This window comes from Sturnus vulgaris, chromosome 6, assembly GCF_052056855.1.
Source record: "Sturnus vulgaris isolate bStuVul1 chromosome 6, bStuVul1.hap1, whole genome shotgun sequence".
Classification (NCBI taxonomy): domain Eukaryota; kingdom Metazoa; phylum Chordata; class Aves; order Passeriformes; family Sturnidae; genus Sturnus; species Sturnus vulgaris.
In genome coordinates this window covers 24406968-24423692 of record NC_142248.1, presented here as the reverse complement: position 1 = coordinate 24423692, position 16725 = coordinate 24406968, and the positions used below count along the sequence as shown (strand labels likewise).

Genomic DNA, 16725 nt, shown 5'->3' with positions numbered 1-16725 from the left:
CTACTGCACTTTGTCTTTATAGAAGCAGCACCCAACAGCCATAACTCAGTGCTGTCAGTCCAAGCAAGTATAAAGTCAGAGATTTCACAAGTTATTTGCTCCTGGAAGTTTTCTCACATGGATACATCAATGTTTTCCGAATTCTAAGAATTTTAACTGGGTTACTGATCGGTCACAGTTTTGTCAGCCTCTCTTATTAGGCAGTTTCCCTGTTACATTGGTTGTCAGTCCATGTGCAATTTTAGAAAGCAATGGCAGATTAGTTCTCTTTCAATAGTATGTGTATTCAGAAGCACAGCAGCTTTCTCAGCCATTTTAACTCTTGCTGGAGGTCTCTTTCACACTAGCACCCTCTCTAATGTACTTCAGAGACATAAAAGCACTGGAGAAACATTTCAAACTGTTTGGACAAACAGAAGGTTTGGGCTGAAAATTGTTTTTCTGGGAGACAGTATAAAACCTGTAAAATCTGAGATCATGGCTTATTTAAATCACTGTTCAGTTAAAAAGAAATATTGTGTGGCTTATACAAGGCGGGGGGGGGGTAACTTCAGTAATTGAGGCTCCTTTTGGGGAAACACAAGCTGGATGTCACAGTTTACACACTGTCCTAGAACTGGGCTTAGATGGGCTTAGATGTGCACCACTCTGTGACCAAGCAATGGCACTGCACACCAGAGCAGAACAAGTCAGCGAAGAGCTAGCTGCCCATGTTTGAAGAAAAATACCACTGGGATGAAAGTAGCTGTCTTCTGTTTAACCTTGAAACTGTCAGGCTTCATTGAAAATAACGAGGCTTAACAATCATAGTTTCTGCTTTTCAAATGAATGATGACTGAAATCATCAAAATGAGGTATTTCTCACCAAACACAAACCATGCAGAGCTTATTTGCCTTTTGTTTCAGTCATATGTGGATTTGCAAATTTATTTATCCTTTATCATAAGGAAAAAAATAGGTAGCAGTGGATCGAGATATTGCACCTTTGAAAGAGATTTAAGCAACAATATAAAAGAGAAATTGTAACGGCAATTTATAAGGTAAAATAACAGAGGGCAAAATTTACCCCTACACAGACACAAGACCCAATATAACACTGAAATCCCACTTAAGCCTACAAAATAATGCTATGCGCTGAATCAGTGGTTAATAACTCTTGATACAGGCCTCAGGGGGCTTTTTGGAATGATAATCCTGGACTCTTTGTTCACCAAGGGCCCAACTCTGTCATCCCAACTCACACTAAGCAACATTTTCTTTGTGAGTAATAAAAGGCAGCTGAAAAGGCCATTTGTGCCAGTGAGGTGCTACCTGCCAGGGGTGAGGGTGGCAGGGCCAGCCCTTGTTGATAAGGCTTTGTGCCCAGCCCCATGGGATACTGCAGGCAGCTCCCTCTGGAGACTGAGCATTTTAATGGGGAAAAATGCAGCAGTAGTTTTTTACCTCAAGAGCAAAGGTAACTGAAACAGAGGAATGGAAGGTGCTGGGAACTAGTCTCAATATTTGCAGGATTTAATTCAAAATATGGAAGACACGAAGACATGCAAAAAGCAACTTCTATTACTTCATGTAATTTCACCAAATTTTACTTAACTGAAAGCAGCACTGACTACCTTTGATTGTATTCTAAGACAAATTCTAACAAATTCTAACAAATTACATTTGTCTTTTTGCTTGTGAAGATTCCTCATAGTATAAGTTAAATGTGCAACATGACACTTTCTCCTGAGATGTAAGCAAGGACACTCATTGAATTTGCATCTCATGAAGCAACTGAATAAGTCATTTAAAAAGAAAGTTCATATTTTAGATCAGACAGAAGCATGATATGGTGGGTGGGCCATTCTGTTGTATTGCTGAGGGTCCAAATGTGCAAGGACAGACACACACCTTTTGGAATGCTTTACAAAGCCTCCTAAGGGCTTGCTCTCCATTCTCGCATATTTCAATTTCTTTCTTAGAAATTTTTGAAAACTTCAGTAGATGACCTTCATTATTTCTTGGTTCTTCAAATACTTCCAGAAAATCTGTCCCTTAACAAATAAATTCTCTCAACAAATGCCACATCAGCATTCTTTTATTATTTTATGCAATTATTTTATGCATGGATGCAAAGTGAGTACAAAATGACATATAAAATACAGGGGAAAAAAATGGATTAAGATGGATAGGCATAACTTTGGTTTTATTTCTAATGATTTACATATATCCAAAAGTAAAAAGTAAAAATTTCCAGTGCTTTTCATGATAGATGGAATTTGCATTGATGAAAAGCACAAAGATGATGGCTACAAATATTCTTTATCTACACTACGTACGTCTGTTATGTTCCCATGAAGTGGAAAAATTAAATAAAACACACAATTTAGGAAAGTGACACCTGGTCCATCATTACTTTTAAGTTAGCAAAAGACACAAGAGTCTTGAATTGCAGTGCCTTCATGCTTCCTCCATACAAATTTGGAATTAAGCAGTTCAATCTGTGTTCTATACAGAAATAAAAAGAATTCCATAAGAGGCTTGCTGCTATGATATTCCAGGTTAAACATGTTGCTAAACTTTAAGAAGATCCTCATCATTAGAGGAAAGTTACTTGAACAGGATGATTACTAGGTGAATCTTCCCCAAGACAAATTCTCAACCATTCTCAACTTCTCTCCAGTTATTTCAAACTGTGTTCCCTTGTCACCTCTGCACACAGCTGACAATGCCTGGGTGGAGCGTATGCTGTTATGTGGAGTATTCTTACACAGATCCTGAATTGCTTGACAATCTGCTCTGACTTTTAGCAAAGCTTTACCCCTGTGAGTAAAAACAGCTTTGGTTTTAGACTGAGTCCATGAAGCAGACCTAAAATCCTAACTGACAGAGAAGTTTCCTCTGAGAGCCCAGAAGCTGAACAGATCGGTCCAAGTACGTGATGTACTACTCTCTACTGCTCACTCTTATGCACACTTCTGGCTTGATTCCCTCTTTCACATAATCTGCTGAAGAAGTCTATCTCTAACCTGTAGCTTGGGATCAGTAAAAACTCTGCAATTGTGTAAATCCACACAGGTTGGTACATCCTTTCACACTGCTCCATCTCTGGCCGAAGGAACTCACCCCAAAGACAACAGTGGCCTTTACTCCCAACTTCTGAGTATGACAATTATACACCACGGAGTGACCTTCCTGGGAATCATGCCCCAGAAATAGACAAAATGGACACCCAACTGATAGAAAGGGCACCCTTCAATTAGCCCATGTCCTAATCTGCAAAGCAATACATAGACTAGCCAAAAACAATGGTTTCTACCTGCAAATGGAGGAGTTAAGCGATAAAAACAAAATCATCCTGGATTTTGAAATGCTATATAAAGGCTTATAAACCTAAGATATAACCCTTGGTTATCTTTCCAGTAGATAAGATTAGGCTCGGGCTATGAAGATGGCCTTACTTGCATGATTTCTGGCTTCTTGTGGAATGTGTTTTGCTGACACTAATTCCCTTTAGAAACCAAGCTTTTGAAAATATATTAGATAAATAAAATGCCTTGGACAAAAGCACTGCAGTTAAGCAGTAGAGTTCAGTGAATGGTTGTTTGGTGAGTGGCCATACAAACCAATTCACTTAATTTAATTTAGAATAAAATAACTCCCTTCCTTTCCCTCTCCTTTGCTTTACCTTCCCTCTTGGATAAACTTCATAGAATTCTAAATGGCATACTTGTTTTCAGGCATTTTCTGTCAATTCAAGGAAAAAATGACCTAGAGAAGACAGGCTGCTGTGATACTGGTTTTGCCCAGACACCAGTCACTTGGATAGGATCATTTACCCAGGAGGCTGGAGCAAACTGGTTCAGCTCTATTATCTGTATGAGGGAACTGGACCCCAGCTGCCTCCCTCTGAAGGGAACAGCTCTGTGCTAACACTGCGTGTTGCGGTGGCTCGTTCTCAGTTTCAAAATTTGAGGCTGCTTTGATTGAATAAAATACTTAAATATTCACTGTTTTGAAGCCTGGTATCAAGGCTATGACCTTGCAGCGCATGACCTATCTACCATGCTACACAGCCATCACCCTCTTACTCCTGGCTGATTCAGCAAATTTTAATTATCCTTATTCTTCAATTCAGGTATTATTTTTACCTCAAAAGCCTGCCTTTTTAACAATAATTTTTTATCATCTCAGTAAAAATAACTGTCCATTGAATTTAATGGTCTGTAACAATTCTTTCATGAATCATCATAGTGATAAAGACCACATTTGGTTCCAATGCACAAGCTGCCTCTTGCTTCTTAGCAGAGTTCCCTCTGCATTTTTTGGATCAGAGTCTGGGTGTCTTTCTAAATGGCATGTTGGGATTCAGCCATGGTTTTGAACCTGATGCTGAGTACAATTCAGTGCCCTCTGTCAGACAGGGGGCTGGACTGACTGGTATTAATATTCCTTTCTGGTCTTAAAGACTGATTTAGCAGCATCAGTGAGCTCTAAACCATGGCAGACCACAGTGTTGAATCCAATCACTACAGGCACTGCCACCAATTCCTGCCTGCCCAACACTGTTTGTAAAGTCACTCCAAAAAGTGTGTTCCATTAAATGTACAGGCTTTAAATCTGGCAGGGCAAACCATTCTGCCTCTGAAAAGCACTGTCACCAAACAAGCATTCCTATTAAATCCCTTTCAGCATCTTCTCAACCCAAAAGAGTAATTCTGCATATGATTAAACTTAGAAGCAAATATAGCCAGTTGGGCTCTTGACAGCAGACATGTTTCAAAATAAACCTGGCTTACACAGGCCTTGGCTAAAATATTAAGCCTTTATCTGTGGTCCACAATAACTAATCTTGTCAAACTGTTTGCCCTCTACCTTCTGTTTGGAAGATTATGAGCTAGCTCACCATTACTATTCACCTTGTGCCATCACTAGCAGTAGGAAAAGTGAGCAGTAAACACAGTTGGTCTATTTTGACAGCATTTCACCCTACTTTGCATTGATGTAGATTGTTGCACATTACAGGATAATACAAATTCAGGACTTTGTTTCTATGCTGGATTTAATGCCATCTTGTGAAAGGTATCACTCCTTTACTTTCAAATGCTTGCTCAGCACAGTATACACTGATTGCCAAAAATAAACGAGCTTCTGAGAAAGAAAAATAAACCCTGAAACAACTACACTGTATTTCAGTACATTGAAATATACAACATGTCATAAAGACCAGGCTCTTACTATTGGATAGACCATTCATACCTGAGCATGTCGCTGATATTAGAGATAAAAAATTAACAACAGCTGAAATAGAGGATATATTGGCATATTTAAAGTAAAATGATACACATCTGATTATTTAATCAAATATCCAAATTTCCCTTATTGCTCCAGCTTGAATCCAACAGTTTATATGGCAATTTTATGCAAAGTTTAGTACTTATATTTGTGCAAGAAAAACCTCTCTATGCCTTCTTCCATCAGTTTGAATTACTTTTAGCACTGACAAGTACTGTTTCCACATACTTGCTGTCACAGCTGTTCTCCTTTCTTAGCAGAAATCTTGACATGGGAACCTGCTCCTTACAGTGTACGCCTTACATTTCCATGAAGTTTGTGCTGATATGAATAGGCCAGGGTCTCCTGGATTTTATTGCCAAACACTTCCTGGCAGTCTGTGTTGCCTGCTTATGGAAAACTAGCAGTTTTACCTTATGCTAATATGTCTTCCTTACAGAAAGTATTCTGCCATAGTATTTATTAATTTGAAGAGCGAAAAATATTAATTCCTGATAATGCCTGATGCCCCTTGGTAATGATGTTTGGTGTAATTAGAGTGCCATGAATCACAGGCCATCTTATTGTGTCTCTGAACAGTTCCCCCACATTCTTGAGAGCAATAAAGTCTCAGACCTGGGCTCCTCATGTGCACAAACATAATAAATAATAATAATAATAATAATAATAATAATAATAATAATAATAATAATAATAATAATAATAATAATAATAATAATAATAATAATAATAAAGTATCCTGCTGAATTAGAGCCTAAAATTGCTGAATACAGTCTTTTTCTTTCATCTTCTCAATTTGGGCTCTGAACCATGTCTGGCAAAAGCTCGCCAGTTTTTTTATACTATATTCAACAGAAATGTATTTCAGGAGATGAAAAAAGGACCTCCTTTATAGAGGATTTTGGTTTGTTCTAAATCCATCTTCTGGAAAATTTAAAAGCAATGTCAAAAATTGATTGTCTAAAACAAACAGTTTCAAATTTGCTCAAAATGAACAGTATGGATTTATTTACAAATCTGCAGAGAATGGGGTTAATAAGAGACTCTAAAAGTTGAAAGTATCAGTCTGAAACCACCACATTACACCTTTCCGCATGTTAGATTTCTTGTAAAGTCCAGTCTGAACCTCTCAGCTGCCTATTCCAAGCAAGTCTCAACTCCTTCAGACATGTTCTGGTCAAGTCCTGTTTACAGTGAGTTTGTACAATTGCAAATACTGATGTACTATGGTGCTGGTTTTGGCTGGAGTACAGATAATTTTCTTCTGGCTGGTATAGGGCTGTGTTCTGGATTTGTGATGAAAACAGGGTTAATAATATAGAGATGGTTTTGTTATTGCTGAGCAGGGCTTACACACAGCCAAGGCCTTTTCTGCTCTGTGTTCTACCACTTCAAGAAAAGAGGCTTGAGGTACATGGAAGGTTGGGATGAGACACAGCTGGGACACAAAGGGATATTCCAGATCACATAGCATCATGCTCCGTATAAAAGTGAGTGGAAAGGAGGCAGGATATTCAGAGTGGTGGAGTTTGTCTTCCCAAGTAGATTTTCTGTGTGATGGGGCCCTGCTCTCCTGGAGATGGCTGAACACCTGCCTGCCATGGGAAGAAGTGAATTAATTCCTTGTTTTGTTCTGCTTGCATGTGCAGCTTTTGCTTTTCCAATGAACCTGTCTTCATCTCAACCCATGAGTTTTCCAGCTTTTACCCTTCCAATCCCACTGGTGAGGGAGTGGGTGAGCAGCAGTGTGGGGCTTGGCTGCTGGCTGGGATTAAACCCCAACAACTACTCAGGCTGTTTCCCAAGTACATCCTATCAAAGCACACCAAAAACTCCTCTTCATATCATTAACAAGAAAGACAATGTGAACTTTCTTCTCGATTCCACAAGTATTTAAAAAACCCAATGCAGACTTGATGGCTCTAAGCAGCTCTCAATCCTGTTCCACCTCCCTGAGATGGTTCCACCTCTTGACCAAAATTAATCTGGAGCTCATGGAGAGAAAATTCCTTCCTATAAACCATCATCAAATCCCTCCACATTAAAAATAGGTTTTACATAGGTTTGTTGTATTTTATCACTGATGTGATATTGCCCCAGTTGGAATGATGTCCACAGCACTGAGAGATCAAGTAGCAATGTAAACAGGTATGGATGTAAAAGGAAAGCATTTTACTAAGCTCTTACTAGTGATACTTCATAATGGACTCAGACTGGTAGGTGAACTCCCTACCCCTCTGGTGATTTCAGGACAACTCACACTCGATCATACTTATGAAAAATATTTATATTAAAAAAGGGCAGTCTTCCCTCAAAAACGAAGAAAAAATCCATGGACAAAACATCCTCTCTTCTTCCCAATGATTCCCTTGGTGGCAATTCTGCCTGGTGAGGACATGAGTGGGATGGATTGTAGGAGAAAAACCTTTTAATTTCTGTTGATGAAAGCATAAAAATTTGGCTTGACATGAAGAGTCACAAAATTCTTCAAAATGATAGAGTAAAATCTATCTATAACATGTCTTTTGTGTTGAGTGCGCCACTTAGATATCCCTTTTATCTGATGTGCACATGTTATATCCTTTATATAATTTATGATTATTTTATCAAAGATTGAAATAGAAATCATAGAAAGACATATATTCTGAGGCACAAAACAAATTGCTAAATAAAATATTTTTATTGTACACATTTCAATACCTGCACAAAACACAATACCTGCAGTGTCTTTTATTCAAAGGCTGAATTCTGATACTTTCTATGGGCAAGAATTCCATGATTTGAAGATAAAATGAAAAAATTTGGTCCTAAAGATTTATGCCTTCCAACAGCTCAGTGTTTGGATCTATATCCTTATACCCACATTACAGCATAAATGTAGAACAGGAAAGTCGAGCAACTTGCCAATAAAACAACAGTGGCTATTATGGGGTTAAAGCTGTTGTTAGTTCTCATAAATACAGTTGATGCTGCCCTTCTACAAAATCTTACTAAAAAAAAAACCCTTACGCAAAAATCCGACTATTAATTAATGGCTCAGTAGTAGTTCAGAAGCATGAACTGTAATTTTTTTTTTCTCAGATAACTAGCCCCTTGTTTAGTAAAGGTATACTTATTTTAAGCAGTGGAAAAATTTAGATGATTTCAGGTTTGCTTAAAATAAAATACTGTGTTGGCTTAGACAGTTATTTCTTTTTGTTGTTGTAAAGAACTGTCCCAGCAATTCTCTAAAAGGTTATACGTAATTCAGAAGCTTCAGAAAGTCAGGGCTTCCTTTTTGAGCTTCTGCATATACATTTACAGTATTCAATCTTTTGCATATGTTAAGAAACAGTATGAGTATTAACAGAAAGAACCGCAAATTTATTTTTATTCCTTCAGCCAAGCCACAAATAAATGACTCTTGCAAACAAACCAAATACTATTTAGTAACGGCAATGTAAATGCCATGGACTTATTTTATTTGGATATAAAATATGAAAGTAAATGAGTATTTGCTGTGACACTCTTTTTATCTTCTTGGGAAAAAAAAAGCAAGTCTGAGAAAAAGTTTTCTTGCTATTCTTCAAGGAGCACTCAATCTGCTGTTCAAAGTTATTTAATAATTTGTCATAGAATAGTTAACTATAAGCTTACAAATACTGTGTCAGCATGCTTCTTCCTACTGGGCAAACAACTTCAAAATCTAATTTGTTTGTGTTATTGGTCTTACTAAATATTAGTCTTTGCAAGTCTGGTTTACACCACTGAAGTTAACTATGCCAACATTCTGATTTTGTTCTGAAGTATTCCACAACAAGCTGATATTATACAATACAAGCCCAAGAGCTAGCTGATCTAGTTTACTGAGTGTATACTTAGTGTATTTTGCTACTGATAAATCAATAAAACCATGTTGTAATCTACAAACTTCCATCTCTCTGAAGCAGCTATAAGTAAACTGTAAATGAACACACAGGTCAAAAACTGGGATGCTGTGATTATGTTGACTCTGAAAACATTTGACTTTCATAGAATACATTTTAGTGTTTGAGAGAATGAAGTTTCAGCACTGCTTTTATTTTCATGAAAGGCTGAGATGATAAATATTCAAATGACAATAAATATTTGTGTTTATATTGTAACTACCCATAGTTTAACAAAACAATATCTTCACTGCAATCCACAATGTACAGAGGTTAAGTAAAAGTAAACCACAGCTATAAAAATAAAATAAATACTTGACTTTGACTGTATGTGCAGTTTTGCATTCTTCATCCATGTGAAACTCCCTGCAGCCAATGGGTATCTTGGCTGTGCAAGGAATGCACAAAAGGCACATTCCCTTTGATTGGGATTTTTTAAATCTTCTTTCTGTTAAGTGCACCATTGAGCATAATACTGGCACTGATCATTAACTGTCAGATGCTACAGGGCTCACTACAATTTATGGCACCCAAAAGATCCAGGAGAAGGATATCCCATAATCTGCTCTGGCAATATCACACATTATAACTGTATGAGACTTTCAGTACTGATACCACAACCTCCTCTATTATGGGCAGTCCCTTGCTTTTAGTGTCTTGCTCCAGGCTGTGCAGAACTCCTCAAGCTACCTTCTCTAAAACTAAGGCCATAAGTTTCCTTTAAGGTGATAAAGATAACAACAGTGCTACCAATTCTCCTTTTCAAGACAAGCATAAAAAACAATACTTTCAGTTAGAGCATTCAGCCAAGCTAAGGAAAACCTGGCTTTAACCCACAGCTGCCACTTCTCAGGGGAGCAGTACACACCAGGGTTGAAGACACTTCTTCCCTTTTTTTCTGAAGCTGTGAATTTCTACAGAAGAAACGCACGAAATGCTATTAGACCTGAAGGTGTGATTCTGTGGGTGGCAATCAAGGGTGCCCACTTGAAAAATGGGAGATAGAAGTTCTGATGCTGGCTTTGTATTTATGTTTAAAAGGCATTGGAGAAAACTGAGAAAAAGCCCTAAAGGTAGGTGTCAGAAACAGGTCTTGTTTCTCAGAGGTGAGTAGACTATTTGCTCATCTCTGATCCAAACCTGCACTATTATCTGCTACATGGTACTGCTTCAAAGCAAGGAACAGGGAGCATCCAGACAAGACCTGTGTGGCTAAAATGTCCCTCTGAGGTGCAGGAGATCTGAATCTCCACAGATGGAGGAGAACACTCACATCCATTCTGTCACACCCTGGAGGAGAAGCCCTGCTCCCAAACAACTACTTAGAAAACTAAGGGTGGGATAGGGGCAGATGCCACTTCTGAAAGAAATGTCTGAGGTCACACTGCTCTGCATGGATCTCTGAAACCAATGTACCTCACTGTCTCAGCATGCACTTCTCCATTTGGGTTTTCAGGAATGCAGGCAGAAAAAAACAAAAAGTCAATTGTTTTACAATTTTTCATTTAGACGTTTTCTGCTTATGCTTATCCAAGTCCTTCTATCCCAAGTGCTTATCCAAAGTGCTTCTTGGGGCTGAGAAGTAACCAGTATTAGTGGTACTGAGTTATTAGGCACTCCCTCCATCACAACCTGTAAATTTTTAGCTGGACTGTAATATGAAGTGCTCAATTAAAAAACTAGTGTAATTCAATAAAGATAATAAAATTCAATAAGGAAAATACATTTCATTCCTTCTTTCCAAAAGTTATATATTTCTTTTTGTACAGCATGAATAATACGTTAGCCTTACCAAGGGAAAAAAGATCTGCCTAGTGATACAGAAATGTGTAATGACAGCAGTCCAGAGAATATGCCAATGATGACTGAATTTGTTCAGCTCACCTTAGATTTGAATATTAGTTCAATATTTTATTTCCTTCAGACCCAGAAAATTGATTTCTGTCTACATGTTGAATTTCTCTGAGGCTGCACATAACCTCATTGGCTTACTCAATTTTTTTTTTATTACAACAAACAGGCATCTCTACAAGACTGTTTAATTCATCATTTCTCCATGCATATTAGTGCAGTCTGAGGGGAATTTTTCTGAGAGGAATCGCTGGTGTTAGTGCAGAATTCCAAGTACGTAAAAAAATTCTGACCCTGCTATGTACTGCTTTCAGTTAGATCAAACATGACTTTTTTCACACATTTCAATTAGTCTTATTTCCTCACTGACTAAAGCAGACTACTCCAGCCTATTGCCCCTAAAGCCGGTGCGTCCACACTGCCTCTAATTGCTACTCTATGGTAATAATTTCATATGTGATAGGAGTTACTAGATTTTGTGTTTTGGACTTCCTCATGTTCCTATTTGTGTCTGGTATGCCAAAAAAATTTGCATCAGCTCTGCAGAATTCTTCAGAGCATGTGGTAGTTTTGCGTGTCTGGGAATCTTCCATCTGGCTGGTGTGGGTTTCCTAAACACCATAAAACCCTGCCTGTGGAGATTGTGTATCTCTTATGGGCCCCACAGAGCTTATAATCTACTTTTAATAATTTTATGAGCAGACAACACATCAGTCGTCATCAAGGAGTTTTTTCCATTTTGAATCCCCTTTAATAAGTTTAGATCCAATTCTGATAATACAGAACCTTTGCTAATTTGCATTAGTATCTTGGATTGCTACAAAAGCTGTCTTCCTTTGCTTTCCATTTCTTTCCATACAAACTCTGATATCCATTTACTTCTGTGGATTGCTATAGCAAGTATAAGATTCTTAGCACCTTGCCCTCACTTCACTTGTCTTTTGAATGTACCCACCAGCATCTGTTTCTCAGTAAACTACAGGTCATACCCTTAACTGGGACACATGAATGCAACTTAGTGCGACAGAGCAAAGTCAATTTGCTGTAACTAAGAAACTAGCTCTGTATTTACATTCTTCAACAAGACACCGGGACTTACTTTACATTTCAAAACGACAGCACCAGTTAAATTATTCCCCATATGATATTAAAAGATTACCAACTATTCAGACTCAGTAGAATTTCACAGCAGCGGGCAGCTCAGTAGTTATCATTAAAAGGAAAATCACTTTTGACATGCACTAAATTATTTACTGACACAAATCAGTGAAACTATTAATATCTGTGAAACTGTATTCCTAGCCTCCAGTATTTAATGTTTTGATCTGACATGCACCAGAGTACAATTTTTTAAGAAAAAAAACAGCAAAAAAACCCGCAGTATTGTTTTAATAGAAAAGTCTCAACATCTAAATATAACATCTTAATAAAGTAAGAAATCAAATCATATTTATTTATTGTTTTGAAAGAAGAAAATGAAAGCAATCTCCCTCTCTCAAATTTCAAATAAAGCCAGCTGAGTTCTCTAAGACTTGGTGGTTCCTCCAAAACAAACAGCTTTAAGTCCCAGTGAATGTACAACTTGTTTCTTTTGTGAAGTGCTTCTGCGTGTAATTTCTAATTAACTAGCTCTATTCTTTTCTACAACAAGTAGCTCAACGCATACAAGTTACAATGTATACTTCAGCTAAATATATGTAGGTATGATTTTAAGAGGGAGATAACTAGTTAACAACATTTGCATGCTGCAAAGAGGCTTAATTAGTATAATAATTCAGAAATCTTGCTTTTAGCCTGTTCCTTGCACAGCTGCCCTATACTGAATACAACCTGCACACTAAAGATATGTTTCCAGTTAAAAATCTCCAGAGACTTTAGACCCATACATAAAGATACTTATTTCACTCTTTTCTGAGACACTGACCTGTATCCTCATTTAAAAATGAACATCACATCTTTATGTTATTAAATCTTTGTTTTGATCTATTAGTATTCACCAAAGTGCCATTTTATACAACTCCACACTGAATAGGCGAGGCTGGAGGTAACCATCTGCAGCTTTAGAGTCAGCGTTTGAATTGATGAAAAGAGCTTTGTGTTTTCATTGCCAAGTTTGATTCTTCCAGTCATTAGACATTCCCCTCAGATCGCATCAATGAAGCAAACTCCCTTACACCCATGTGTTAAATTCTCTTCTCCTCATGGTTTCCTTTGCCAGCTATACTCCAGAAAGACTACTGGGTCTTAGTCACATTCTTCTCACAGCTGTGTTAAAAAAGAGCATCAGAGCCTCTTCCCAAAATCCATATGTGTATCTGGTCAGTCCCCTGTCGGAGGGTCACCTCACATTGTGGTGTGATTATTCAAATATTCATCCTTGTTCTTGAACTGCACTGCTCTGATCATTCTGGGAAAGATTAGACCCTGAGCCAGCACTGAAGAACGCGTTGGACATTGATGTGAAACGCACACAGCTCCCGCACTCAGAAGGAAGATTAGTTTTACTTGCAGAAGAGGGGGACACTAACTACTCAATAAATGCTTGCTTCTTATTTCTTTACATTTTTTTGTATTCTTTTCATCCACATCAACTGTTGATAATAACTGCTTGCTTTTGTTGTTTCATAGATCAACTTATATATCAGCATCAGTTAAGAAAATAAATGAACAAGTACAAAAGCAGAGAAAGCATTTTCAAAAATGCTGGAGGGAAATTCAGGACTAAACAAATAGTGTGTTCCAGTCATAATGAAATTTACGTGGTCAACAAAAACAAAGACCTTAAGGGGTAAAGCAAATGTTATTAAGGATAGAATTTAATTCAGAAGACCAGTTAGTTTTCTTATGTATTCAATCAATTGAAATATTTTATCCAAAGCTGTAACTCTCCTGACCTCCGCCTTAAAAGAAAGAAAAAAAATCGGAATAAAAGATCTCTAATAAACAGTTAAGGACAAATGAAGCAACGACTTCTGGTTTAAATCACTTTTATATTAGCTTTATTCATAGCCAGAACTACCTTGACAAAGTACACAAACAGGATTCTTCTCACCATTTATGCTTATTTTCATACCTGTATATTTTAGCATTGCACTGTTACTTTGTGGATTTTTTGGAGGTCTTTTTGTGTGTTTATTTTTAGAGGATTACATAGAAATTCTACCCACTCACCCTCCTCTGCCATTTTACACGGCTACACGAAAATGCAAGGGTAGCTGTGCTCACATGCAGAGCTGCACTTTACGGAGCTAGAATCATTAAAGTATGAGGAAAAAAATAGAAGTCCCCAGTAGAAAAATTGCATTAAAATTCACTCCAGCTGCAAAGCTGTTGCAGAAAAATAGAACATTTCCTGGAAAAACCACATCAAAAGTGGCCTCAACCTTTACTGATAATTGGCTAATATTGATTTGGTATTACATTATAACCTCCTCTGATCTCACTGACATCAGCAACCACTCCACAATCCCAGAGGCTCCATCCGGAAGGACATTTTTAAAATGCCTTGCTTCCTCTGTTGGCAGAGGTATTAATTAATTCACAGGCTCTCCCAGCCACCTTTCCAGGTCAGCCCCATTTCCCTGCTGGGACTGCACCAGTTGGCTCCTGGCTTCCCAGGCAGGACAAATTTGCAGGGGGCCTGGGGTACTATACCAACACTCCTGGGGAATTCTGTTCTCTGTCCTAATTCTTTGTAACCATGAAATAGAAACATTAATTAAATCTAGAAAATTATAGTCATAGCTATCCCCTAGAGTATTGATAAAAATACTATTGTGCAGATCATAATAGTCCATTGAATAAATATGTAATACATGTATTTATTGACACAGACCACAGTTAAAATATGTACTTGCTCTATAAAGAATAGCACTCTCATAAAAGTCTAAGTGTATCTTGATAGTGTTTCAAAATCAAAACAGATTCAAGCAAATGCAGCTAAATCTGCGTGACCACTCTGTGAGCATCAGTGTTTCTTGTTTTACACCAGCACCCCTGTTAGGATGGTGAATCATCTTTACAGGCAAGAGCACACAGTCTCAATTTATATCTCCCACTGCAGTGAGCCAGCGTGAGATGTTCACACTAATTCAGTGTAAACAGATGTTTACTGTGTCCAAGTTCACTATAAGTAGATACCAAAATATCCCCCTTCTGGTTCACAGCTGCTGTTTTGTGTGGCATAGAATCAAATTTTTTAGATGCTTTTTGTCCTGATGGAAAGCACGGGACCAGTATTCTGACTTGAGTCTCACGTTTAGAAAGCAACAACTACTGGTGGGTACACAAATGGCTGACATGATGGAAACACTGTGGAGAATTACAACTCTCTTTTAAGCTTTGCATATCATGCTGAATGCAAACACTGAACTTTTAAAGAATATTAAAAAATTCTTTAGTGTTGCCAGAGAACAGATTAGCAAAGGCAGTGAAAAACCAGTAAATTACATTGTATGAAGATACAAAGCACATCCTTTCTCAACATTATTTTATTAATTACAATGATGTTCTTTCTTAATGAAGGTCATAAGTATTTCACTTGTCTGATTTTTAACTGTTGCTATTTTACTGAATAATATTGAGAAACTATACAGCTGACAAAACTACTTCCTCCATATGTCAGGATTCAATTCTAGTTGAGCATTTAAAAAAGTCAAGAAAATAGATATTTTAGAACAGTCTTAAGTCTATGAATTTTAGTGCCACATTTTAAACTACATGAAGCATCTTCTTAAGACAGCACTAATAATTAATACTACTGCAATTAATACCAAAAAGCCTTTCTGTTGACAGGTTTATAAATTATCAGTTCTTTCTTGAAATGTAGAACATCCTACATCTTCTAAATAAAATGCTAAGCTAACAAATGAGTTCCTGCCTAATTGCCAAACACTGATTTGTATGAAGCAGTTGAGGTTACAAAGAAATTGGGAATTCTCAGCCCGGTTTCCCTGCTGATGAGTACGAACTGTCTGTGTAGCTCTCCCAGAGGTGTCAGAGGAATCTCTATAGTGTCACACAAGGGTTCTTAGCTCAAAGTAAACACACTTTCCACAAACTCAGCTGCTTAATCTGTTTGCAGGTTGAATTATAAGATGGGGGTGGATGACTCCGGGTGCTGGGAAGACGCACAGAGCATTTCCACAGTTTCATGGTAAAAAGGGCATGCTATTGTCATCAAAAGACTTCAACCAATTGTTTAATTTTGCTATAGGCTCAGTCGTCTGATCTTAACAATAATGAAAACTAACCTGACCAAAATTTTCCCAAGTAGTTAAGCATGTTAAATTACGTAAATTCTTTTCACTATAGTGGTGCATCACCACTACTTTAATTCTGTTTGTGGCTGCACTTCTACTTTAGCTACCCTGGGTACACGGGATTAAACAAGATTGTTTTACTTCAGGGAAAAAAAAAAAACCAGTAAAAACCCAACCTCTGCTTAAATAGCTATATTATTAAACATTTATAAATAAAACTAGACGTAACAACTTAAGATAGTGTACAGAAAGGTTCAATCAATATTCTCTTTATCATACTTTAATATTTTTTCATAGGTTTATTTTTAGGTTTTAGCCCACACCTCCTGAAGTTTCAAATACATCTAAGTGCTCAGAATAAAAACTTGAATGATTATCAAACAACCACTGTAGGTTTTAAAGAGATGACTAAAAGTATGCATTTTCATATATAG

General features: G+C 37.4%; 1 protein-coding gene across 2 annotated transcripts in view; it reads right to left on the bottom strand.

Moving 5' to 3' along the window:
- Positions 1 to 16725, bottom strand: part of MIPOL1 (mirror-image polydactyly 1) — a 186083-nt gene that overhangs the window by 7132 nt on the left and 162226 nt on the right. The gene's annotated exons all lie outside the window — the stretch shown is intronic.